The following is a 12,882-nucleotide window of genomic DNA, read 5'->3' as shown; positions in this document are numbered from 1 at the left end:
GCGACAATGCTGCTTAAAATTTACACATTTGGTGTAATTCAGGTAACGCAAATGGATCCAAAGTATTTAATCATGAGTATATCAAATGGAGCGACAATGATAAAGAAACATATCGTTTTGTAATAATAGCAAAACGGCTTGTTTTAAATGATATATTAATGACATGTGATGTAAAAAAGTATTAAATATGGTGGCAAAAGTGTACTATTCGTGTTTTTGCCCCGCGATTCCGCCGAACAAAAAGTCAAGAATTAACAAAAACATTACAAAACATAACAACCATTCTATCATAATACACGTGAGTGATTTTGACGAGGCACTAGGTGCTTATTAAAGTCAATCTCCATAATTAATAAATTACTATAAAAATACATAACTGGTAGATGAACAAGTTTTGTTTGTTTGTTTCATTTTACGCCTTTTCCCAAACGTATTTCAGTCATATAGGCGGATAGTTCCCTAACCATTGTTCCTGGAGAGTAACAACAGTACTAGACTACCTTCATCCGTGCTAAACTACCAAAGCATCTCCCGGGATCGAACCCACGCCAGAGAGGTAACTGGATTAGAAGTCATCGACTCTATCCCCTCGACCACGGAGGCGGTAAAGATGAACAAGTAAAGAGCATATTACAAATGTGTACCACAACCGAATCTATTGATTGTATATCAAATATTTTGAAAAATAAATCACAAATCTAGGTTTTGTAATAAGGCGCTTAAAATATTGGTAAATGATAAATATTTATGAATAATATTTTAATAGAAAAGAAAACTACAAGAAAGAAAAAGAGAAGACATGAGAATAAGATGACACCAACGACTGGAGTTTTGAAAACATATGTTTAAACACATAGACAGTAATTAACTATAAATTATTGTTTTAGTGTGTATCAATGTTTTAGTTAAATCGTAGAACATACTATGCGATATTTAATTGCCAGGTAAACCTTCCACTATCCATTATGTATTTATGGACAGCCAATGATAAGTCCTTGTTATCAGATTGAGATAGAGAAGCATCCCCAAACAGCAGAGTATGGAGACAGGAGGCAACTTGAGTTAATCGACGCACCTTTGTGAGAAGGCATATACGTGGCAACTATAAAAATGACATTGGAGAAGATAATGATAATTGTTTTCATGTTTCCACAGTGACAGAGGGGCGATTGGACTATATTACGAATGAAAAGGTGATAATCTAGTTTGCTACGATTCATGCGAAGCCTAACATGTACATCCTGTACCATTAGTGATCCGATTTTAAAATACGTGGGCGTACTGTCACGGATTGGCATAACTTTACTTTTAAAAGCTTTAACAGTAGGTGAATTTCTCTTCCGTCTGTTGATTATTATTCCAATCACGGGTAAAAAGAATTGTAATATTCGTTAGTTCGGGAATGTACGGGTTTCAAGTGGTCTGGATGACAAATATTTACAGGCTGTTGTATGTAATGTAAACTCAAAATGTCAATTTGCATAGTTAAATTTAAAACGGATTAATGTGATGTATCTCTGAAAGATTGCATATTGACATTCCTTGTTGCATGCCCTTTTTATTGACCAACTTGCAAATATTTGTTTAGATAACTTGAAAGACACGAAACAAATAAAAATATAAAAAATACAGCACATATGGTCTTTTTGTAAACTTTTAAATTTATATATATCACCATTTTTTATCTATCGTTTCGATAAATATCATGAGTTATTCAATGTGAATGTGCCTATAAATCTTTTTTTTCTCAGAAAACAGAACGGTATTCGAAAGGATGCGGTAGCCTAGCAAGCGAGCCAGAGTGTCAGTATTAGATATGTAATTTTAAAAGTAATACAAGAAAAATTATAGGAAATCATGATAATACACTTTAATTATAGAGAATAATTCTATATGACAATAATATCCGACATGCTTTTGAATATACATGTACATTTGATTTATTTACATTAACAAAGAAGGAAGGAAGGGTGATATATTTCACAGCGAATATAATTAGCGTTCATATTTCCTCCCCCTGTATTTGCAAACCGACATATCTGTTAAATAAAAAAAAGAACAAAAACAAAACAAACAAACAAACTTTTTGTTGACTTTTGCTCTGAAAACTATTTACTGTGACAGAAAATCATAGTGTAACTAAGAAAATTAACTAGAATACCAATATCTTTAATTCAGTGCTTAACGCTGTACAGACGTTTGAAGGGTTGCTATTGTTACATCACAATGCAGCGCCAAACAGCGCGTGCAAAAAAGAACGCTTTTTCAATGTTGCAAATCTTCTGACTATGAACTATAAATATTGGCAAACTTACATATATATGTAAAACACTGGATTGCTATATGCGTAACTATGTTTATATAAATTTATAATCTGTTGTTACCATGCATTTTGCATAAGAAACATCGAAAACATCTTAATTTTGATTCTCGAATTGCACGTTCAGAGAACATCACATCTAATCCTGTTTACTACAATGTTTCCTAGAGAAGGGTTATTGTACTGGGTGGTTTACGTTTGAAGTTATAAATCTATCTAATTTATTATTCTTCCAATTTTTTTTCTGATTAATAATAATCTTTTTATATTATACATATTTTAATTTGAATAATATTCGTCTCAAACGAATTCCTAGAACATATTTTATCCATTCCACGAATTCCCTATACAGTATATCAACAGCGCATATTTTTATCATTTTTATGATTGTCAACCCATGAGGTCCAAATACTTCATTCGAAAAGTATTATAAAGGGATTTCTTTGTTTTGGCTTGGTTAATGTTACATGTTTTTGTCAACGTATGTCTCGTATTGTACACCGTAAATCATGTTATGCACATGTCCACATGTTCAAATGAACAAAATCGTACAATGGGCTCATAAAATGGCGGCCTGAACGCTCGGTAAAAGCAATAAAATTGAAGTAAGCATACAGTAAACGTTCATGTAAACCTAGGCGCACGGAACCCTTGTAAAAATCCACATACTGTTCTATTATTGGTAACTTTGTGGCTTTCTCTGTTTATGTCTATTCGGTTTGCTTGAATAGTATACATTCCCATCTCAACATTATTCTGCTCTGAAAATACACATGTACATTAGCTTAAAAGTATTAACAATATCATTTATATGCATAACATGCCATATCATTTTGTAAATTATTTTGGAAAAAAGTCAATTGTTTTGCATTTCATACGCAAAAAAAAATGTTCCTTTAAGTGTCCCTTTAAATTATAAGCATGTTAACGTATATGGAATATATATTGTATATCTTAAATGTTAGCATTGCGTTTATATTATCGTAAAAACAGCATCAGGGAATTTTTTGTAAACTATTAAAACTATATTGATCACCATAAGTTATTTATTGTTTTGCTTAATATCATTAGTCATTCAAATTTAATGTGCCTATGAATATATATTTTAATACGAGACTTTGAACATTTAAAAAACATTATAATTTATAAAAAAAAAGAAATATATTGTTACATTTTCAGATGGTAAATGGGCGGGCGCCGTTTAATTGACTGCGTATGCTGTAACAAATGTGGACCTAATTGATTTCTTTCCTGGAGATAATTGTAATGATGAGCGTATTGATAGATATGGAAGCGCTCGCATTACATGTACTCGTAAATTTGTTCATTCATGTCCGAAATATATGACAGTGATGCTGATATCTGCAAGTCGTGTTATGACAGTATTTATCTTGACGGGACCAAAGAGTTTTCAGAAAAGTCATACATCATGTATTCCGGATATATTTGGTTCAACAAGTTCTTTAAACTGTTTATACGATGTTTGTAATCGACATGGTGGCTTTTGTTGTCACGGTTGTAAAGAACAAATCCCATGACAAAACCAACATAGTGATTTTGAGAACAGCGTGTATCCAGACCAGCCTGCACATCCGGACAGTCTGATCAGGATCCATGATGTTCGCTATCAGTTTCTCTACTCGTAATAGGGTTTGTAAGCGAACAGCATGGTTACTGATCAGACTGTGCGGATGCGCAGGTTGCTCTAGATCCATGCTGGCCGCAAACGCACTATGTTGGTTTTGTCATTGCGCGCCTCCGTGACATGACATTTCCAACATATTGGTCAAATGACGTAATGGTAGAAACGTTATGCCATTTTTTTCTAATTATACGACAGGCGCTTCAAAACTGTTAATTGTAAACTGTCCAATCAAAACTGTGCAGTTTTTAAACATCAGTTGAATGTGAGCAAAAACTATTTGTTACAGCACTAAAATATCACAATTGTTCAACCCAATGATGACCGTTTCCCATAGTTAAAAGATATGGGTAGAAATGACTCACTCTTACAGCATAAATTTTAAGTACAAACAGCGACGATAAACGTGTTCTGGTAACCTTGAACCTCTGACAAAACACTCTCTAAATCGTATATTAAGTACAAAGACAAATCATTTTAAGGAAACCTGAGTTGGAAAATCTAATTTATTTTTCCAAGTATTTCTCTTTATCATAGCATGTCATGGATGATGTGTATATAAATTGGAATAAACTAAATAGAACTAGGAAGATATCACACATATGTATATAACTGACACTTCAAACAAGAAGATTTATACGTATTAACAAGTTTGAAACTGCTAATTTATTTGTTATTGTTTACACTATTCTTATTTTTTGTTCAGACGTATGAACAAAAATTGTTGAAAAAAAATATATGACTGATATTGCTTTCTTTTTTTGTCATATTTTGCCCGAAAAGCAGTATTTTAATGTGTTTTCTTTTTAAAGAAAAAACTCTAAATCGGGCCACAAACAGGGACACTCGGAAAATCATCTTTTATTCTGGAAGCAGAATATTAAACCTCAAAAAGAGGTTGATATAGCTTATAAAATTGGTTTGCTAACCCTTTACTGCATGAGCATATTGTGAAAAATGGCGTTTTCATTGAAAGACCTCCTGTTAAATATTCAAACTGCTAGGAAACTATCAAAGATGCTTCATCGTTTGGTTTGATTTTACGGCATACCAACAAATTTGTAGTGAAAAACGTATTCAAGATAAAGCTTAATATATGTTCATGAAGTATAAGACAGTATAAAACGATACCGTAAAACAATGAAAAATGTACACTTTAATTTCGAATTAAATTCGAATAATTAATTTATGTGGTTAATTTGTTTAGAAAATGTGTGAAATCGTGTTATCTTATCGATTATATCACAATGAATGATTCAGTGAGGTAAGGGAAAATTCATAACATAATGTTAACATTTTGTATAGCAATTTAATATACATTTTATTAAGCATGGCATAAAAATGAACATATAATAAATATTTGCCATACTTTTATCAATTGAACTTGTGAATGATATGTTTTGAAAAACAATATAAGAATTAAACAATATAATCCATATCCATTCATATGATTTTATCATCCAGAATAACACAAAGAAAGTGTTTTACTTTATTACTTATTTTCCGTCAAACGTAGTTGATTTTAGCCTGTCATGATGCAATGAAATACTTCACTTATAATAAAATATATCGCCAGGTGGAATGGTTTTACGGCAGATCAACAAAGTTCTAGTGAACAGCATTTTCGAAACGAAGCTTAATGTATGTTCATGTGGAATTAGAAAGAATAAATGATGACGTGAAACAAGCGAAAACGTACGCTTCCAATTATATTCCAACAATTAATTTCTCTTGTAAATTCTTTTAGAAAGTTTGAAATTGTATGTGTTATTTTGTCAAAGATATCACAATGAATGATTTCCGGCAGATGCTCTCATAAACAACCAACATAAGACTAATTGACTGATTCATTTTTATATACGACATGTACGATTGTTTGTTGTTTGTTTTATTGGATTTTAACAGCAAATAGACACAAAACTGGCCATACCGCGCCGAACACTATTATTGTTAACATGAGAATATTAAACCTCAAAAAGAGGCTAGTACATGCTTATAAAATGGGTTTGTTAACCGTTTACCGTATGAGCATATTGCAAAAAATTGGCTTTTCCATTGAAAAACCTCCCGTTAAATGTTCAAACTGCTATGAAACTAAGACTAAGAAACATGCTACTTCTACTACTAATACTTCTACTACTACTACTTCTACTAGTACTTCTACTTCTACTACTATTTCTATTACCGTATTACTACTGCTACTGCTGCTATTTCTTCTACTTTTACTACTGCTGCAGTAGAAGATTTACACTTTAATTAAAATAGAACAAGGAAGATATCACACAGATGTTTATCACGGACACTACAAAAAAGGGTATATAATTGAAAGACAATTCAAAATTGTTAAGTGTAGTATAGATGTGGGCGTAAGACGCTTGAAGTTGTTGAATTCCCGTCTTGCTTGGTAACAAAATTAATTTGGAAAACAAAATTTCCTTAAAATTATATTATTAAACCTAATGTAAGTAGCATGCCTTAAGATCCATACTTATTCTTCAATAACAATTTGGAAAAATGAATTTTAGAAAATATATTGTGAATTGTTTAAGGAGTAATTTACACCATTGCATACAATCCACATAAATAACCAAACCGATGTCAAAAGAGGCAAAATATTCCCTACTGCATAAGTCACGAAGTATACATATAGTGATATTTTATTTTGTCAATATTTTGCGTTGTAGTTTTAATTGTAATAGTTTATGCTTATAAGTGAAAGTATGAGTTTTAAATCTGGAGATAAAACCCATATCACTCAGAGTATATCACTGATGTCGTTGTAAACAAAACTTTGTGGAACTTTTTTTGTGGCCTACGTATTATTTTATGATTCCGTAAATGTCATAAAATGTATAGTTTATCCTGTTTTGTAAAAGATATTTTTTAATTTAAAAACAATAACTGTGCTAACATAATAAAAATAATATGTAACTTCTCTTGTTTTGCATTTAGCGCAGTAGTACGTGTGACGTCATTTTCTTTACATGGGCCTGTTTCCCATGCCTCAGTGAAACTATTAATCATGCTTAAAATATTGTTGTTGTTAATGTTTTTACGGAGATATACCATATGTGTATATAATCACACAACGACGTGAGGAAAACATCATTTTATTAAGGTATTTTTGTGCACATTAATTTCTTGTGTATGAAATGAAAGTCCCGCGATTTTCCGCAATCCTTTCGCGCGGTTTTATTTAAATTTAAATGTTGAATTCTGTTGAAGCCGGTGGCGGTGGGGGTAGTTTGCAGTTACAACTACCGTCCATGAACAGTCTGAATCAAACCGAGTCTGCAACATTTTATTGTATTTTTAGATATTTATATTAGATTTAAAGTTTATTTCAGAACGACTTTTTTAAACCCTTTTAGATATTTTATTGAATAAGGTATAATGAGGTTATAAAAGTGCAGACAAAAATTGTTTAGCCACGTGTCTTACAGGGTTAGGTATTTTTGGAAAATTTTCTGAGCAAGCAAGGTAATTTGCGTACGTAGGGACCCTGGCATAACCGAAAATATTTTTCTTCTTTATTTTCCCTTCTGAAACTTTAATCCCTTTTCAAATAAAGTTTTCAGAGTTTTTTTAAATTTCTGGGAAATAACTTATTCAAATAAGAATTTTATCGACTGAGTTAAAGGGCTTTTGTAAAACCCCAACGAGACTAAAAAAAACATCACATCCCGAAAGCATTAGATCCCAAAGCCCCAAATGAAAAAAGCTTTTGTAAATCGTAGTTTTATGTCATGCCTCTTATAATCATGATTATTGATGTGTCAAATGTATATAAATTTCACGGTTTCGATATATTTTTGCACATTAACAAAGTATGATTTAATGTTTACATGGGTACTTGTAAATGTAAGGTACACTCTTACAGAATCACGTCATCATATCTTCCAGTGTTTACTAGATCTTAAAAATTAAAAGCTATGTCAAAACTCCGAATTAACATAAAAGCAATTTTATCTCGTCCGAATATCTTTTTAAAGATACTTCTTGTTTGTATTCTTCAGTGTACTGTACTAACTTGTACATCTAGCAAGATGAAAACCTGAACCCTACAATGAATTGTTTCTGAGGCAAGACAGCTAGCAAATTTTCCTGCCAAATTTATTTCTCTAGAAAAGGTAGATAACATTGTTCTGTTGAATCCGTCACGTTCCTGTGTTGAGAAAGTTTTTTTTAATCGCAGATTTTAAAAAATGGCGCTGCATCTAGCTTTGGTTCAAAGATGATGTGGCTGCATGTATGACACTGTTGCCATACAATCGGAATGGCTAACCAACTTTCCTCGAATCCCTGGTTTCATATATGACAAATCGGGGCAAGCTTTTTTTTCACTGAAAATTCAGCTAATTTATAATTTTTTTTTTTAATGGCAAACCATAAGCCCCAACAGCCTTACGGTTGAATGATAAAACCATCTAAAATCATTTTGGGGGCAAAAAAACGAAAAATTCAGAGGGTTTGAGGGCGTCTTGATTTTCCCGTTTGTTGGATAACATTTCCTTTTTCCCCTCTTATTTCATTTTTGGGCTGTGCCAAAATTTGATATAACTCCTGCTAAGGGCTGTTTTTCATTGATGTTAAAACAAGTTAATTTTTCTAAATTCCAAACAGAGTTTTCTGGAGTTCCAAAAGAACTTGCTTTTTATAACCCCCCGTACTTCCGGCCCATCATTTGCTTGAATTAATTTGCAGGATGTACACGGGAATTTGTGGTCTAGAGCCAAGTCCAAGTTTTTGCTCAGAGAGTAATGTGATGTAAAACTTATCACATTTCTGATTCTTGAAAAATATGGTTCATAATTGCAATTTGTTTTTTTTAAATTAAGCGATATATTTTCTAGTCGTGTTTCAGAGTTATTTTTTATTGACAGACATGTCTGTGACCGGAAGAACTAGTTCCTTGTAACATTGAACCTTTTTTTTTCAAACAAACTGATGGTCTTTCATTGTATTATTGAAAATTTGTACTAGTCAGTTAATTTATAAGCCTGACTATTTAAAAAAAAACTTTTTGTGGTCTACGTGTTAATTTATGTTTCTGTAAATTTCATAAAATTGTATGGTCTTGAACTGCGCTAAAATGATAATTGTCACAGGAATAATATTTCTGTTGTTTCGCGCAGTAGTACGCGTGACGTCAATTTCCTTATAAGGGCCCGTTCCCCATGCCTTAATGAAAATAATAATAATAATAATAATAATAATAATTATAAAAATAATAAAATCTTTATTTATAGAAGGTAACATACAAAATTTACACCGCAAGAAGTATACTTACTTTCAATATGGCCTTCTGATTTAACAAAAACAAAGACAAAAATGTAGATAAAATTTAAATTTCTTTTTATAAACAAAAAAATAATATATATTTTCTTGAATGTAAAGGTTAGATATTTTTATTCATTAATGCGACTGACACTCATATTAATTATAGTAATTATAGATAAACTCGTAATGATAAAAAATGCGGAAAAAATGATGATATCAACATTTACAACAATAAAAATATAAAGTGGTCAATTTTCATCATGTATCTAACTGTAAACTTAGAAAATACATTTTAAAGTGTTTTTTGTGTGTGAAAGATTGTGAAGTCGAACATTGTTTGATAGTAATAGGTAAATTTATTCCAAACGTCAATACTGAAATAAGAAAAGGAATCCTTTAAATCATTTGCATGAGGTATACTTTGCAGACAAGATCTTTAAGAGCGATTGAGCGTAAATTATGTTATTCATTGTGAGAGAAACTAAAAACCTACTCAGATATAACGGTTCCAGATTTTTTAAAGATTTATACACCATAATTGATGTGTGGTATTTCACTCTGAAATTGAATTTCAGCCATTTAAGTTTATCAAAAAAGATCTAATGTTGGTGAACGTATCGGTCTATTAAGTATAATTTTTGCAGCTTTTTGTTTGAATTGAGTTTACTTTATTGATGTATGAATATGTGTCCTTTCCCCATACCGTACAACAATAGTCAAGCACAGGAAGGATGTACGCGTTGTAATATATCTTTTTTATTTTGTCAGTAAGGTAAAAAATGATATGATTGAAGGGGGCAATTTTTGTATTTAGTTCTTTGCAAACAGAGTCAATTTGATAATGCCAGTTTAATGTATCATCTACATAAATGCCCAATAACTTTTGAACTGTAACATTTTCAAGAGTTGTATCATTTACTTTCAGTAAGAGGATTACATTTCATCACCTTTTTTGAAGAACCAATTATCATGCATCTGTTTTTATTGGGTGCCAAGACATTTTGATGCACAAAAATTTTATACCTTGCGTGATTGTATTTTTTTATATATTATTTCTTTGTATTTCGGTATTTTCATAGTATATATTTGAACTTTTTGTCAAAATACTCCTTATGTATGTGATAATGTGTGTAAATTTTTCTGACTTAGTTGCCATTTTAACTTTGTTATATACAAATTTCTAACTTAATTGTTAATAAATAAATAAGTAAATAAAATAAATTAGCATATATTTTGCCCTTTGTTATCTGATTATAAAACATCGATACATAGTTTGTTTCTATGTAAACTACTTAAAAAATATGACTAAATGGAAAAAATAAATGCGATGGCTTTAATATTCATGACCACTTATGCTAATACTTGGTAACACTCGACAGTGACTCTTTTTGCGACACTTGACGTAATTATGAAATTTGTTTTAAATACACTTGTTAGGATAGGGAAGTCAAGAAATTAAGCAGTTTTTTTTATTTTATAAGAAAAAAAAAACATATACATTAAATATAGTGATATAAACAACATGTAAAACTGTTTTTTTTAAGGAAGTTATTTGTTTCTAATCTAAACTTACAATGAAGCATAGAAGGTGTTTAATCTATATATTCAGCAATTATACGAGTCATAGTTATGGTATCACAATATGTTGTCGGTATTGTTTAACATTAATTCACTTTCACCCATACCGCTGTAAGTTCAAATCCCACCGGAGACTTTGGAATGTTAGGAAGCTAACCGACTAGCTTACGAAACGTCGGAGGTATTACTCAAATGCGCGCTCTTGTCTAAACTTAAGATCCAAGTTTCAACATTCAAATATTTTATTTGGTAACGTAATGATGTCGTTTCTTACTACACAGACACATACATAAGATGATACAATAAAACTTGTCAACATGACACAATTTTAAAGACAACTATTTTAACAGAAAAATATGATATTTAAAAGCCAAATAAAAGACAAAAAGGAAGAGAGACAACAAGGAGGTTCAACTAATGGCGAATTTGTATGTTATTTGGCTTACAAAATCACGATCAAAATAAAATCAAATGTAACATGAAATTATTGAAATATATCAAGGGAAATGTGCATATTACTTTAATTTAAAACGGTAGATACTGTAATAAGTTTATTAAGACATCATACAAACTATACCTTGAAATATTTAAAGGCTATATATATATATATTTACATTATTCAATTAGTATAATGCTGTTGGTTATATTTATAACAATACCGTCTTGTTTCTATTCTAAGTGGGTGAGGCGACAATCTTTACTTTCAAAAGCAATGCTTAATTTCATTGTAATTTTATGTAATCAAATGACGTCTTAAAAAGTCTATATGCGGGATTGTTGTAACATAATGATACCAGGACTGGATGAATTGGTCAATAAGACTTTGCTTAAATAATAAATGTACATTTTAAGGTTATAAATATAACATGCATATGATAAACCTGCATTATCTAATAATGACTTTACAATAGACGACCAGTTATATGTGTCTCTATAAATATCATTTAACATTTATGTATAAAAGTAACTAACTATAACATTTTTACTTTTGACAATATTTGACCAGGGTTTTCCCTACTAAGTGTGTCATTTGTTGATCAGAATTTACAAAAAAATACACTAACAGTTCAAACTGATATTTTTTCATGTTATTACAAAAAAAAAAAAAAAAACACATACACTGTTGTACAAAACGTATGTCAAAACTTATAAAACTTAGCAAAATAAATAAGGTATTAAATTATGTAAGTATATGATCCCCTTATATATGGAACTGTTTATGCCTTCAAAACGTGGAACATCAAAATATCAACATGCAAGTCAAAATGTTTTAAATGCTTTTTAAGAAAGTATTTACAATAGTTTTCAACACATAAAATATCAGACAGATATTCAGCACTTTACAATAAAGAATGATTTTGTGTTTGATATAATGTCGTCCTTTGTTTATAATTGAAATTGTTACTCTGTTCTCTGTCGGACTATTTTAATACAGTTCATAGTTGTTGATGACCATTTATCTTCGTGTGTGTGTAATGTTACACGCCCATGAATGACATCAAGTGTCTGGACGAATTTCTCCATATTCATGCTCAGATACTGTAAAAAAACGAAAGGAAAGGAAAAATATTTCAAAGTCATGAAACAACTTAAATGTAGACAAAAGGTTTATATAAACAGTTTATATATTGACACTAAATAACTAAGGTGTTTACAATACGATAATCTGAACAATTAATTCACAATTACCTTGAACTCTTCCAAGATCCTCATAGTCAGGTGACCTTAATACAGTGTCGCTCTTTGTTGCTGAAAAATAAACCTTTCTATATAACTGATATTCTTTTAATACTTACACACAACTTTACGAGTTAATGACTACATAACGAATTGTAAGATATGGTTGAAATATACAGGCTACGCTTTGAATACATGCTACTATTTTTAAAAAAAAAAAAAAAACAAATACAACATCAACAAAGACAACTTACAATACCCGTACATTTGTATTGCAAGTATGATGAAAAGACTTGTAAAACATTTTAAATTTAATATAATGCAACGGCTAGATGAAAGAGATTTGATGAGAACATCAGAATCAGTTATGCAAAAAAGCATGAAT

This window comes from Ruditapes philippinarum, unplaced genomic scaffold, assembly GCF_026571515.1.
Source record: "Ruditapes philippinarum isolate M1 unplaced genomic scaffold, ASM2657151v2 ctg13101_1_1_1_1, whole genome shotgun sequence".
Taxonomy (NCBI): Eukaryota; Metazoa; Mollusca; class Bivalvia; order Venerida; family Veneridae; genus Ruditapes; species Ruditapes philippinarum.
Note: the sequence above shows the minus strand (reverse complement) of the source record.